The sequence below is a fragment of the Phyllostomus discolor genome, chromosome 6 (assembly GCF_004126475.2).
Source record: "Phyllostomus discolor isolate MPI-MPIP mPhyDis1 chromosome 6, mPhyDis1.pri.v3, whole genome shotgun sequence".
Taxonomy (NCBI): Eukaryota; Metazoa; Chordata; class Mammalia; order Chiroptera; family Phyllostomidae; genus Phyllostomus; species Phyllostomus discolor.
The window spans coordinates 61,825,505-61,839,867 of NC_040908.2; the positions used below are offsets into that span (position 1 = coordinate 61,825,505).

The 14,363-nt window shown below is 37.1% G+C and overlaps 1 non-coding gene across 1 annotated transcript; it reads left to right on the forward strand.

The window, feature by feature from the left end:
* Positions 1 to 414: 414 nt before the first annotated feature.
* On the forward strand, positions 415 to 521 carry LOC114501108. The gene has a single exon (XR_003684880.1). It is a non-coding gene; the product is annotated as a U6 spliceosomal RNA (small nuclear RNA).
* Positions 522 to 14,363: the final 13,842 nt, after the last annotated feature.

Here is a 14,363-nt window from a genome sequence, read left to right on the forward strand (position 1 = left end):
ATCCTAATATTTCCTGGACACCTTGAGTTCTGGGCCCCATTCCAAATCCTTATTTGGGCCCCCCCTCTTGGCTGCACACTGTAACAATAGCAGTGGGGCCCTGATCTGATATAATTTGTGTCCTTATAATAAGAGACAGTATGTGAGCACACAGCAAGAAGACAGCCACCTGCAGGCCCAGGGGACCGCCCACACCAGACACTTATCCTTCTGGCACTTTGATCTTGGACTTCCAGTCTCCAGAACTGTGAGAAAATAAATTTCGTTTTTTAAAGTAATTGAATTTATGACATTTTGTTATAATAGCCCACATAGACTAGAACATCAAGACACATTCTGAGCAATAAAACACACCTTAATAAATGAAAAGAAAATAGAAACCATAAAAATGTAGCTTAAGACTACAGTGGAATTGTGCTAGCTTCAGCAGCACATATACTATAATAGGAGCAATACAGAGAAGGTTAACAGGGCCGTGGTGCAAGCATGACGTGCAAATTGGTGAAGTGTTCCATAGTTTTAATGACGTATTTCACAGGTCTAGAACAAATATTTCAAAAATGTATATGGAACAAAAAGACCCCAAATAGCCTCAGCTACCGAGCAAGAAGAACATAGCAAGAGGGATCACAATACCTGATATCAAACTGTACTACAAGGCCCCTGCAATCAAAACAGCCTGGTACTGGCATAAAAACAGACACATAGATCAATAGAGAATAGAGAACAGAGCCCAGAAATAAGTCCATGTCTCTATGGTCAATTAATATTTGACAAAGGGGGCAGGAGCATAAAATGGAGTTAAAATAGCCTCTTCAACAAATGGTGTTGGGAGAGCTGGACTGATCCATACAAAAAAAAAAAACAAAAAACTAGATCACCAACTCCCACCATACACCAGAATAAACTCAAAATGGATAAAAGACTTAAATATAAGTCATGACACCATAAAAAGTCCTAGAGGAAAACATAGGCAGGAAAATTTCAGATATCCCATGTAGCAATGTTTTTGCCAATATGTCTCCTAGGGCAAGGAAAATAAAGGCAAAAGTAAACAAATGGGACTACATCAAATTCAAAAGCTTCTGCATGGCTAAAGAAACCATCATCAAAATGAAAAGGGAACCCACTGTATGGGAGAACATATTGGACATGGTTTAATCTCAAAATATATAAAGAACTCATATGACTCAACACAAGGAAGACAAACAATCCAGTTAAAATATGGGCAAAGGACCTGAATAAATACTCCTCCAAGGAGGACATACAGATGGCCCATAGACATATGAAAAGATGCTTAATATCACTAGCCATTAGAGAGATACAAATTAAAACCACAATGAGATACCACCTCATACTGGTCAGAATGGCCATTGTTAATAAATCAACAAGTGCTAGTGAGGATGTGGAGAAAAGGGAACCCTAGTGCACTGTTGGTGGGAATGCAGACTGGTGCAGCCTCTGTGGAAAACAGTATGGAATTTCCTCAAAAATTGAAAAATGGAGCTGCCTTTTGCCCCAGCATTTCCACTGGTGGAAATATGCCCTAAGAATCTCGAAACATCAGTTCAAAAGAATCTGTGTGCCCCTATGTTCATAGCAGCGTTCTTTACAATAGCCAGGTGCTGGAAACAGTCTAAGTGCCCATCGGTAAATGAGTGGATCAAAAATTGGTACATTTACACAATAGAATACTACTCAGCAGACAGCAAGAACTCTTACCTTTTGTGACAGCATGGATAAAACTGCAGACAATTATGCAAGGTGAAATAAGCCAGTTGGTGAAAGACAATTACCATATGATCTCACCTATGAGAGGAATCTAGTGAACAAAATAAACTAACAAGCAAAATAGATCCAGAAGCATGGAAACATGAAACAGACTGACCGTGGCCAGAGGGGAGGGAGGAGGGGGAGAGCGGTGGAAGGAAGGGGAAGGGACTAGTCAAAGAACATGTATGGATGATCCATGGACATGGACAACAGCATGGGGATTGACTGTGGGAGGGGAGGTGGGCTGGGAAGAGGAGGGCAGAAGGGGGAAAATTGGGACAACTGAAATAGAATAACAATAAAAAAAATTCACAAGACTACAGTGGAATTGGAAAGAGCCTCCTGGAGCTCCCTGAAGCTTAAGATCCACTGACTTCAGGCAAATCTGCTTCTGCTGATGACCTCCCTTCAGGAAAGACTGATCAGCCTACCTGTGTGTGGCTGTCCTTTGCAACCCCTCCTCCTCTCTAATGAGGCAGCTGACCTGGCCTCCAGGGCCCAGCCAAGGCTGTGACCTGGTAACAGATTTCTGTAGCAAGGAAACCAGGGAAGTGGAAACATGGCTCATGGGTTGTCCTGGGGAGGCATTAGAATCTTTCCTCTGGCCTTGGAGGTCCCATGCAGGCAGGTTCATGGAGCCCTTTTGTGGGTTACGGAGATGATGTAACCTTCACTGACCTTTTGGACTTCTTGAGTCTGTAGGGGAGTGTCCCCTGAGCCTCAGGGCAACAACATCAGACCAGATTGGAGGCCATTCCCAGTGTCTCCCATTGGCAGCTGTGTGGTGACAGTTGCAAGGTTAGCTGTATGCAATCTTTGAGGTTCCAGGATAATTTGTAGAAGTGCAGTCTGACCTAGGCAGCAGAAACAACAGCTGGACCCGTCCTTGGGGTGAGGCGGGTGTGAGGCTGGGAGATTGGCTTCAGCTGGATGCAAAAGAGGCTGAGTATCACTGCTCCTTGGCCTGTAGCATCCAAGTCGCCAAGAGTGGCTGCTCTGTATTCTGAGGAGGCTACTGAGCCAAAAGAAGGATGAAGAAAACACGAACCATATTTTTAACATCTTTATTGAGACATAATTCACATACCATATACTTCATCCATTTAGAGTATATAATTCAATGGTAGTATATTCATAGAGCTGTGCATTCATTCATCATAACAATTAATTATAGAACATTTTCATTGCTCTAAAAACAAAACAAAACTTAGTACCCATTATCTATCACCCCCAATCTTCCCAGCACCCCAGCCCTGGGAAGCATTCTTCTACTTTTTGTCTCTTTACGTTTGTCTGTTCTAGACATTTCACATAAATTGAATCACATAATTTACGTGAAATATAAGGTCCTTTTTGACTGGCTTCTTGTACTTAACATAATGCTTCCAGTGTTCATCCATGTTGTATCAGTATTCCATTCCTTTTTAGAGCTACAAAATAGTCCAATAGATGGATATACCACATTTTATTTATCTGTTCATCAGTTGATAGAATTTGGGTTGTTTCCATGTTCTGGCTATTATGAATATTGCTTCTATAAACATTTGTATAGAAGTTTGTTGTGAAAATGTTTTCATTTCTTTTGGTTATAAAGTTGGAATGGAATAGCTGATTATACGGTAACCCTCTGTGTAACCATTTGAGGAACTACCAGATTGTTTTCAAAACAAGATGCACCATTTTATATTCCCACCAGCACTGTATCAGTTTCTCCACATCCTCATGAACAACTTGTTACCTTTCATCATTATTATAGCCATTCTAGCAGGTGTGAAGTGGTATCTCATTATGATTCTGATTTGCATTTCTATGATAGCTAATGATGCTGCACAACTCTTCATGTGCTTATTAGCATTTGCATATCTTCTTGAGAAGTATCTATTCCAATTCTTTGCCCATTTTTAAATTGGGCTATTTGTCTTTAATTTCTTAGTTGTAATAGGTGTTTATATATTTTAGATATAAGTCCATTATGAAACACTTGATTTGCAAAAAATTTCTCCCATCCTGTGGATTATGTTCTCACTTTCTCAACGGAGTCCTTTGAAGCACAGAACTTTTGAATTGTGATATCTAGGTTATTCATTTGTTGTTGTTGCTGCTTATGCTTTTAGTGTCATATCTAAGAAGACAATGCCAACTCCAAGATCATGGAGGTTTACCTTTATGTGTTCTTTTAAGAGTTTTATATAGTTTTAGCTCTTATATTTATGTCATTGATTCATTTCAAGTTAGTTTTTGTATATATTGTGAGATAAAGAATATCCAACTTTATTCTTTTTCATGTAGAAATCTTGTTGCCTCAACACCATTTATTGCAGAGACTATTCTTGCCCGTTAAATGGACTTGGAATGCTCATTGAAAGTCAGTTGGCCATTGATGTATGACTTTATTTCTGGACTTTAAATTCTATTCCATTGGTCTATATATCTATCCTTATTCCAGGACCACACTGTTTTGATTACTGCTACTTTGTAGTAAGTTTTGAATTGCAAAGTGTGAATCTTCCAACTTTGTTTTACTTTTTCAAGATTGCTTGGCTATTTGGGTTTTCTTGCACTTCCATATGAATTTTAGGATAAGCTTATCCACTACTGCAAAACAGGCAGTTGAAATTTTAATAGGTAGCATTGAATCTGTAGATCAATTTGGATGAGTACTGTCATCTTAATGATTTTTTTAAATCTATGAACATGAAATTTCTTTCCATTTATTTAGTTTTTAAATTTTTTTTCAAAAATGTTTTGTAGTTTTCAGAGTGTGAGTTTTGCCCTTCTTTTTTAAAAGAGTATTTTTGTATTCATAAATATTTTATTATTTTTGATGCTATTATAAATGGAATTGTGTTCTTAATTTTATTTTTGATTTGCTCATAGCTACTGTATAGAAATGCAATTGACATTTGTATATTGATCTTGTATCCTGCAAACTTGCTGAATTCATTTATGAGTTTAACCATTTAAAGTGGATTAATTAGGACTTTCTATGTATAAGACCATATCAAATTGAAAGACAAGGTAGCAGAAAACCATTCAGAGCAGCGAAAAGGAGGAATAATTTTAAAAAATGAGAGTAGCTTAAGTGACCTTTGGGACAACATAAAGCATAACAGTATCCACATCATGGGAATACCAGAAGGAGAAGAGAGAGAGTAAGGGATCTAGAGCCTATTTGAAGAAGTAATGACTGAAAACTACCTAACCTGGTGAAGGAAAAGCCAGGCACCCAGGCAGTGCACATCCAGGCAGTGCAGAGAGTCCCAAACAAGATGAACCCAAAGAGGCCCACACTAAGATAATCAAATTTGCCACAAAATAATCACAGTGGCAATGTGTAAGTACAAAGAGAGAACCTTAAAAGCAGCAAAAGAAAGACAGTTACCTACAAGAGAGCTATCAAAAGACTGTCAGCTGATTTCTCAACAGAAACATTTCAGGGCAGAAGGAACTGGCATAAACTATTAAGGTGATGAAAAGCAAGGGCCTACAACCAAGACTACTTTACCTAGCAAGGCTATCATTTAAAATTGAAGGAGAAATAAAGAGCTTCCCAGACAAGAAAGAGCTAAAGGAGTTTGTTACCACCAAACCAGTATTCCAAGAAATGTTAAAGGGTCTTCTTTAAGAAGAAGGCAAAACAAAAACAACAACAAAAAAAGGACCATAGTTTAAAGACTAAAATGGTAATAAAGACATACCTAACAATAATCACTTTAAATGTAAATGGCTTAAATAATATAATAAAAAACATAGGGTAGCTGAATGGATAGAAAAATAAGACCCATATATATGCTATCTACAAGAGACCCACCTCAGCCCTGGCTGGTGTGGCTCAGTGGGTTAGAATGTCATCCTGTAAACAAGTTCAATTCCCAGTCAGGGTACACATCTAGGCTGCAGGTCTGGTCCCTGGTCAGGGTGTGTACAGGAGAGAACCAATCTATTTTTCCTTCTTACAACAAGGTTTTCCTTCTTCTCTTCTCCCTCCCTTCCACTTTCTTTAAAATCAATAAGCATGTTCTTAGGTCAAGATAAGGAAAAGAAGAGACCCACCTCAGAATGAAACATATACACAGACTAAAAGTAAAGGGATGGAAAAAGATAATTACTCACATAAAAATGAAAAAAGAAAGCTGGGATAGCAAAACTTAACAGACTTTAAAACAAAGGCTATAGAAAAAGACAAAGAAGAACACTACATCATGATAAAAGGAGCAATGCAACAAGAGGATATAACCCTCATAAACATTTATGCACCCAACACAGTAGCACCTAAATATATAAAGCAAATCTTGATGGACATAAAGAGAGAGATCAGCAGTAATACAGTCATAGTAGGGGATTTTAACACTCTATTGACATCAATGGATAGATCTTCTAGACAGAAAACCAACAAGGAAATGGTGGCCTTAAATGACACACTAGATCAGATAGATTTAATTGATACCCTCAGAACATTCACCCCAAAGCAGCAGAATATACATTCTCTTCAAGTGCACATGGAATGTTTTCCAGGACAGACCACATTTTAGGCCACAAGACAAGTCTCAATGAATTTAAAAAGATTGAAATCATACCAAGCATATTCTTCAAACACAATGGTATGAAACTAGAACCTAATTACAAGAAAAAACCTGAAAAACACAAAAATTCATCGAGGCTAATTAACATGTTACTAAACAATGAATGGGTTACGAGTGAGATCAAGGAAGAAATCTAAAGATACCTTGAAACAAATGCAAATGAGAACACAATGACCCCCAAATCTATGGCACACAGTGAAAACAATTCTAAGAGGGAAATTCACAGCATTGCAGGCCTATCTCAAGAAACCAGAAAAATCTCAAATAATCAATCTAATTTTACACTTAAAGGAACTAGAAAAAAACAACAAGCAAAGTCCAAAGTAAGTAGAAGAAAGGAAATAATAAAGATCAAAGCAGAAATAATTGGATTAGAGTAAAACAATAGTACAAAAGATCAATGAAACCAAGAACTTGTTCTTTGAAAAGATAAACAAGATTGACAAACATTTAATCAGATTAATCAAGAAAAAAAGAGAGAGGACCCAAATAAATGAAATCAGAAATGAAAGAGGAGAAGTAACAATTAACCCTGAAGAAATGCAAAGGATAGTAAGAAAATATTATGAACAACTATATGTCATCAAAATGGATCTTCTTTAAGAAGGAGGCAAATGGTATATGCTTCCACTCATTTGTGGATGTATATAAGGTCCACAAATAGACAAAATAGAAAAATTCCTAGAAACATACATTCTTCCAAAACTGAATCAGGAAGAATCAGAAAATCTGAACTAACAAATAAAAACTAATAAAATTGAAGCAGTAACCAAAATCTCCCCCAAAACAAAAGTCCTGGATCAAATGGCTTCACAGGTGAACTTTATCAAACATTAAAAGAACATTTATCCTACAAAATAGACAGGGGGAGGTTAAGAATAGTATATGAAATGGAGAAGCCAAAGAACTTGTATGTATGACCTATGGACATGAACCAAGGTGGGAGAATGCTGGTGGGAGGGTGGGGTGCAGGACAGAGGGGAATAAAGGGGAGAAAAAATGGGACAACTGTAATAGCATTATTAATAAAATATACTTTAAAAAGAAAGAACACCTATCCTTATCAAACTATTCTAAAAATTTCAAGAGGAGAGAAGACTGTCAGACTCATTTTACAGGGCTAGCATTATCCTAATTCCCAAACCAGATAAAGACACTGCAAAGAAAATTATAGGCCAATATCCCTGATGAACATAGATGCTAAAATCCTCAATAAAATATCAGCACACCAGATACAGCAATACATTAAAAAGATCATACACCATGATCAAGTGGGATTTATTCCAGGGATGCAAGGTTGGTACAATATCCAAAATAAATGTGATACACTCCATAAACAAAATGAAGGATAAAAACCACATGATCATCTGAATAGATGCAGAAAAAAAGCATTTGATAACACCCAACATCCATTTATGACAAACCCACAGCCAACATTACACTCAATAGGCAAAAACTAAAAGTGTTTTCTTTAAGATTGGGAACAAGACAAAGGGATGTCTGCTCTCACCACTCTTACTCAACATAGTACTGGAAGTCCTAGCCACAGTGATTAGACAAGAAGAAATAAAAGGCATCCAAACTGGAAAGGAAGTAAAACTGTCATTATTTGCAGATGACATGAGACTGGATATAGAGAACCCTAAAGATTCCACAAAAAAAAACTGCTAGATCAATGAATTCAGTACAGTAGCAGAATACAAAATAAAAATCCAGAAATCAGTTGCATTGTTATACACCAATAATTAACTCTCAGAAAGGGAAACTAAGAAAACAATCCCATTTATAATTGCACCAATTTAACCAAGGATGTAACAGGCTTGTACTTGGAAAATTATAAGATGCTGAAGACAGAAAATGAAGAAGATACAAATAAGTGGAAGCATATACCATATTCATGGATAGGAAAAACTGACATCATTAAAATGTACGTACTAGCCAAAACAATCTATAGATTCAACACAATTCATATCAAGATACCAATGGTGTATTTCACAGAACTAGAACAAATATTCCAAAAATTGATATGGAAACACAAAAGAATCCAAATAGCTACAGCAATCTTGAGAAAGAAGAACAAAGTTGGAGGGATCATGCCACCTGGTATGGAACTATACAATAAGTCCATAGTAATCAAAACAGCATGGTTCTGGTATAAAAACAGACATGCAGCTCAATGGAACAAAATAGAGAGCCCAGAAATTAACCTATGCCTCTATGGTCAAAGGAGGCAAACACATACAATGGAGTAAAGATAATCTATTTAACAAATGGTATTGGGAAAATTGGGAAAATTGGACAGATATGTGCAAAAAAAAAAAGAAAAGAAAAGAAACTAGGCCATCCTGTTACATCACACATAAGGATAAACTAAAAATGGATTAGAGGGGTAAATGTTAGAATCAAAGCCATAAAAATCCTAGAAGAAAACATAGGCAATAAAGTCTCTGACATTTCTCATAACAATATTTTTTTTCTGATATATTTCCTCAGGCAAGAGAAACAAAAATGAATAAGCAAATGGGACTACATCAAACTAAAAAGTTTTGCTCAGCAAAGGAAACCATCAACAAAATGAAAAGACAACCCACTAAATGGGAGAACATATTTGCCAGTGATACATCTGATAAGGGGTTGACATCCAAAATTTATAAAGAACTTATAAAACTCAACACACATATACATAAACAATCCAATTAAGAAATAGGCAAAGGACCTGAATAGACACTTCTCCAAAGAGGGCATACAGATGGCCAATAGATGTATGAAAAGGTGCTCCAAATCACTAATCATCAGAGAAATACAAATAAAAACCACAAAGAGATATCACCTCACAACTGTCAGAATGGCTGTCATCAATTAATCAACAAAAAACAAGTGCTGGTGAGGATGTGGTGAAAAAGGGAACCCTCATGCACTGTTAGTGGGAATGCAGACTGGTGCAGCCTCTGTGGCATACAGTATGGAGTTTCCTAAAAAACATAAAAATGGAAACTGCCTTATGATCTAGTGATTCTACTTCTGGGAATATATCTTAATAAACCCAAAATACTAATTTGAAAGAACATAAGCATCCCTATGTTCATTGGAGCATCATTTACAATTGCCAAGATGTGGAAGCAGCCCAAGTATCCCTCAGTAAATGAGTAGATAAAACAACTATGGGACATTTACACAATGGAATACTACTCAGCCATAAAAGAGAAGAAAATTTTACCCTTTGCTACACAGCATGATGCACTTGGAGAGCATATGTAAAGTGAAATAAGCCAGTCAGAGAAAGACAAGTACCATATGATTTCATTTATATGCAGAATCTAATGAAAAAAATAAACTAACAAAATAGAAACAGACACATAAGCAATGAGAACAGGCTGACAGCTGTCAGAGAGGAGGGAGTTTGGGCACTGGGTGAAGGGGTTAAGCAAAGAAAAAAAAAAGACCATGTAAATAGAGACTGTTGTACTTGTTCCTTTCTAATCTGATGGCTTTTGTTTCATTTTCTTGCCTAATTTTCCTAGGTAGAGTCTTTTGTACAACCTTGAATAGAAATTGTGAGAGGCATCTTATCTTGTTCTCAATAGTTTGGAGGAAATGTTTAAATTTCACCATTAAGTGAAAAACTATTAGCTGTGGCCTTTTCATAGATTCTCTTTGCCCTTTATTAAACTGAGGAAGTTTTCTATTCCTATTTTGTTGAGTGGGTTTTTTTTTTTACCATTAAAGGGTGTTGAATTTTGTCAAATATACATATTTTAAATTTATTGTGATGATCATAGTGTATTCTGTTGACACAGTGTATTACAAAAATTGGTTTTTGGATGTTAAAGCACCCTTGCCTTCTCGGAATAAACCCCTGATCATGGTGTATAATTCCTCTTTTTCTCCTCTTCCTCCCCATCCTCATCCTCTTCCTTCTTCTTCATATTGCTGGGCTGAATTTGTTAGTATTTTGCTGATGATCTTTGCATCTATATGCATGAGATATTGTTTTATAGTTTTCTTTTTTTGTATATCTTTTGTTGTTTTGGTACCAGGGTAATACTGGCCTCATAGAATGAGTTAGGAAGTGGTCCGTTTTGGAAGATACGTAAAGAATTGGTATTAATTCTTTAAAGGTTTGGTAGAATTCACCAGGGAAATCATCTGGTCCTGGAATATTCTTTGTGGGAAGTATATTAATTGCTAATTTAATTTCTTGTTATAGGTCTATTCAGATTTTTTAATTTTCTTGAGGTATTTTCAATAATTTTTATTCTTCTGGGTGCCTTTTAGTTTTATCTGTTATCTGCTTTATTGACATAGAGTTGTTTATAGTAGTCCCTTATAATTATTTTTTATTTCTATAAGGTTGGTAGCAATGTTCCCTCTTTTATAGTTGACTTTAGTAATTTTACTATTTTTTCTTGATCAGTGTAGCTAAAGAGTTGTTAGTTTTGTTGATCTTTTCAAAGAAACTTTATTTATTTTACAATTGAATTTATCGGGGTGACATTGGCTCATACAATTCTATAGGTTTCAGGCATACAACGGTACTATGTGGTCACCACCCCAAGTCAAGTCTCCTCCCATCCCCATTTATTTCCCCTCCCCCTCTTCTCTGGTAATCACCATACTGTTGTCTCTGAGGGTTGGTTTTTTTTTTTTTTTGACTAATCCCTTCACTTTTTTCACCCAGCCACTCTCCCTTCTGACAGCTGTCAGTCTGTTCTCTATCTATGAGTCTGTTTCTATTTTGTTAGTTTATTTTGTTCATTAGGTCCCATGTATAAGTGATATCATATTGTATTTGTCTTTCTCTGACTTGACTGGCTTATTTCAGTTACCATAATTCTCTCCAGGCCCATCCATACTGACACAAAGAGTAAGATTTATTTATTTTTTTTACAGCCAAGTAGTATTTCATTGTGTAAATGCACCACTGCTTTTTTATCTACTCATGTGCTGAAGGGCACTTGGGCTGCTTCCACATCTTGGCTATTGTAAATAATGCTGCAAAGAACATAGTGTTTCAGGTTTCAAAAAAACAACTTTTGATTTTGTCGATTCTATTATTTTTCTATTCTTTGTGTCATTAATTTCTACTCTAATCCTTATAATGTCCTTCTTTCTACTTGCTTTTTGGTTTAGGTTGCCAATTTGAGATCTGTTTTTTTTCTTTTTTTAAAAGATTTTATTTATTTATTTTTAGAGAGGGAAGGGAGGGAGAAAGAGAGAGAGAGAAAGAGAAACATTAATGTGCGGTTGCTGGGGGCTGTGGCCTGAAACCCAGGCATGTGCCCTGACTGGGAATCGAACCTGCGATGCTTTGGTTTGCAGCCCGTGCTCATGCACTGAGCTACGCCAGCCAGGGCTTGAGATCTGTTTTAATGTGGGCATTTACAGCTATAAATCTCCTTCTATGTACTGCTTTAGTTGCATCTCATAAATTTTGGTATGATGTGTCTTCATTTTCATGAATTTTAAAGTATTTTCTAATTTCCTTTATCATTTTTTCTGTGACTCTTTGGCTACTCAATAGTGTTATTTAACTTTCTCATCATTGTGAACTTCCCCAATTTCTTTCTTTTACTAATTTCTAATTTCATTCCACTGTGACTGGAGAACATTCTTTGTATCATTCAGTCCTTTGAAGTTTATCAAGGTTTGTTTTATGACCCAGTGTGTGTTTATCCTGGAGACGCCCCCATGTGGGCTTGAGGAGAATGTGCATCCTGCTGTTGCTGGGTGGAGCGTTCTGTAGACACCTGTCACGCCAGGCCGTGTAGAGTGCTGTGTAAGCCTTATTTCCTTGTTGACCTTCTGCCCAGTTTCCTATCCAAGACTGGAAGTAGGTGTTAAAGTCTCCAGGTACTATTATTGAACTGCTGATTTCTCTCTTCATTTAGTCAGCCTGCCATGTGAAGGCAATTGAGGCCCCAGTATTCTTCACCTACCCTGCCTGGGGTACAGCCTCCATTCTATGGGCAGGGGTTGGGTGGGAGAAAGGAATCCCCAAACTCCTGGTGACACTTCTTCAATCCTCCCTTTTAAGGGATGAGAAACACTGGTAGCCTGTCGCAGCTAGTGAGATGCAATGACCCTTGATCAGTTGCTGAGGGGGGAAGAAACCTGTCTCGGCTACACTCACCTAGATGGAGCTTTCATCAGACTGAGATGACTGAGGGCGGGTGGCAGGGAGAGAGTAGTGGCTCGAATACCACATAGTCTTTACTGTCCTTACCAAATTTTAGTGGATTTTCTTGGATAAATGTTTCTTCATTTGCTGTATGCCTTTAGGATAGCGATTTTCAACCCTTTTGATCTCATGGCACACATAAACTAATTACTTAAATTCTGCAGCACACCAGAAATTTTTTTGTTGATCTGACAAAAAATAGGTATAATTTTGATTAATTCACACCAAATGGCTATTGTTGTGTTGGCTGTTGTCATTTTTTGTTTGGCAATCCAAGGGAAAAGAGGTCAGTGCCCCTGACTAAACAGTCAGGTACTGTGTGTTTTAAAAATTCTTGTGGCACAGCGGTTGAAAAATCGCTGCCTTAGGAGAATTTCGAGACAGACACTTGAAAATCTTTAATAGTTTTCACCAGTTTTGCTTGTTTTACTGGGGAGGGGCTGTGGGTCTCCTTGTGCTTTCATCTTGAAAGTGGAACCAAAGAATCTTTTTAACATATAAAATGTTCTCATAAAATTATTAGGAAAAAAATAAACACCCCAGAAAAAACTGCAAAGTGCAATAGGCAATTTACTTTAGAAGCAATTAAAAATGGGGTGGGGGATGCAGACAACTGTAATTGAACAACAATAAAATAATTTTGAAAAAAAGCAAAAAAAGAAGCAATAAAAATGGTCAATTAAAATAGAAAAATGTTGAGTCTCTCAAAAATATTTGAGTCAAATACATTTAACTCAAAAGAATGTGTCCTTTTTCTGTGATCAAATTGTTATCAATACCCAGCATTGTCCAGGCCATGTGTAAACGGACACCTTCCTGCAGGCTTAGGGGAGTATTAACTACAATGACCATTTTGGAGGACAATTTGATAAATATACCAAGATTTTTTTTAAAACTATTCCTTTAACCTAACAGTTGTATTATAAGAAGTTTATCTTAAGAAGATTATCTAGCCCTGACTGGTGCGGCTCAGTTGGCTGGGCATCGTACCACAAAGGGAATGGTCACTGGTTCAATTCCTGGTCAGGGCACAGGCCTGGCTGCAGGTTCAGCCCCTGGTCGGGGTGCATAAGAGAGGCAGTCGACTGATGTTTCTCTTTCACATCTGTTTCTCTGTCTCTCTGTTTTCCTCTCTTCCCCTCTCTCTAAAAATAGGTAAATATAATCTTAAAAAAAGAAAATTGTCTAAAAGAATTAAAAGATATATATTAAAAATTAATACAATCTAATTGTCTTTTCTTAGGAAATTGGTTTAATAAATTATGGTGATTTCAAACACAGCCATGAAAATGATTAGGTAGATCTCTATGAATAACATGTATGGGTATATTAAAGCTGGGAGGTATCTCAGAGAAGTATGGCCCATATGATCCATTTGTAAAATCTAATCTATATGTAATCATTCTGTCTCAGTTATAGGTATGCACATGCATAGAAAAATACCTTCAGAGAATATATGAAACCTAATAATGGGTACCTCTGGATGGGAACGTGGGTGATTTTTCGTTTTGTTATTTTTGTCTTTCTGTGAGAATGTATGTTTAAACGTATCTCCAGTGACATGTATTCTTTTGACCATAAAGAAAAAACACAAGCAGTGTTCCCGATGGCAGGCCAAGGAGTTGGGGGCTACGGCTGGGCAGAGACCAGCAGGTCAAGGAAGGTCAAGGGGCCCTGCAGGGTCTGTGAGAGCTCCACACTTTCGGAGCATCACTCTTCCCAACCATCCATTAACAAGTGGCAACGCTGGATGTAAGACACATGGCAGAGGGAGAATCAGCCTGACCTGCCAGAACTGAGTCGTGGCACCTGTGCGCTGGTCCTATCAG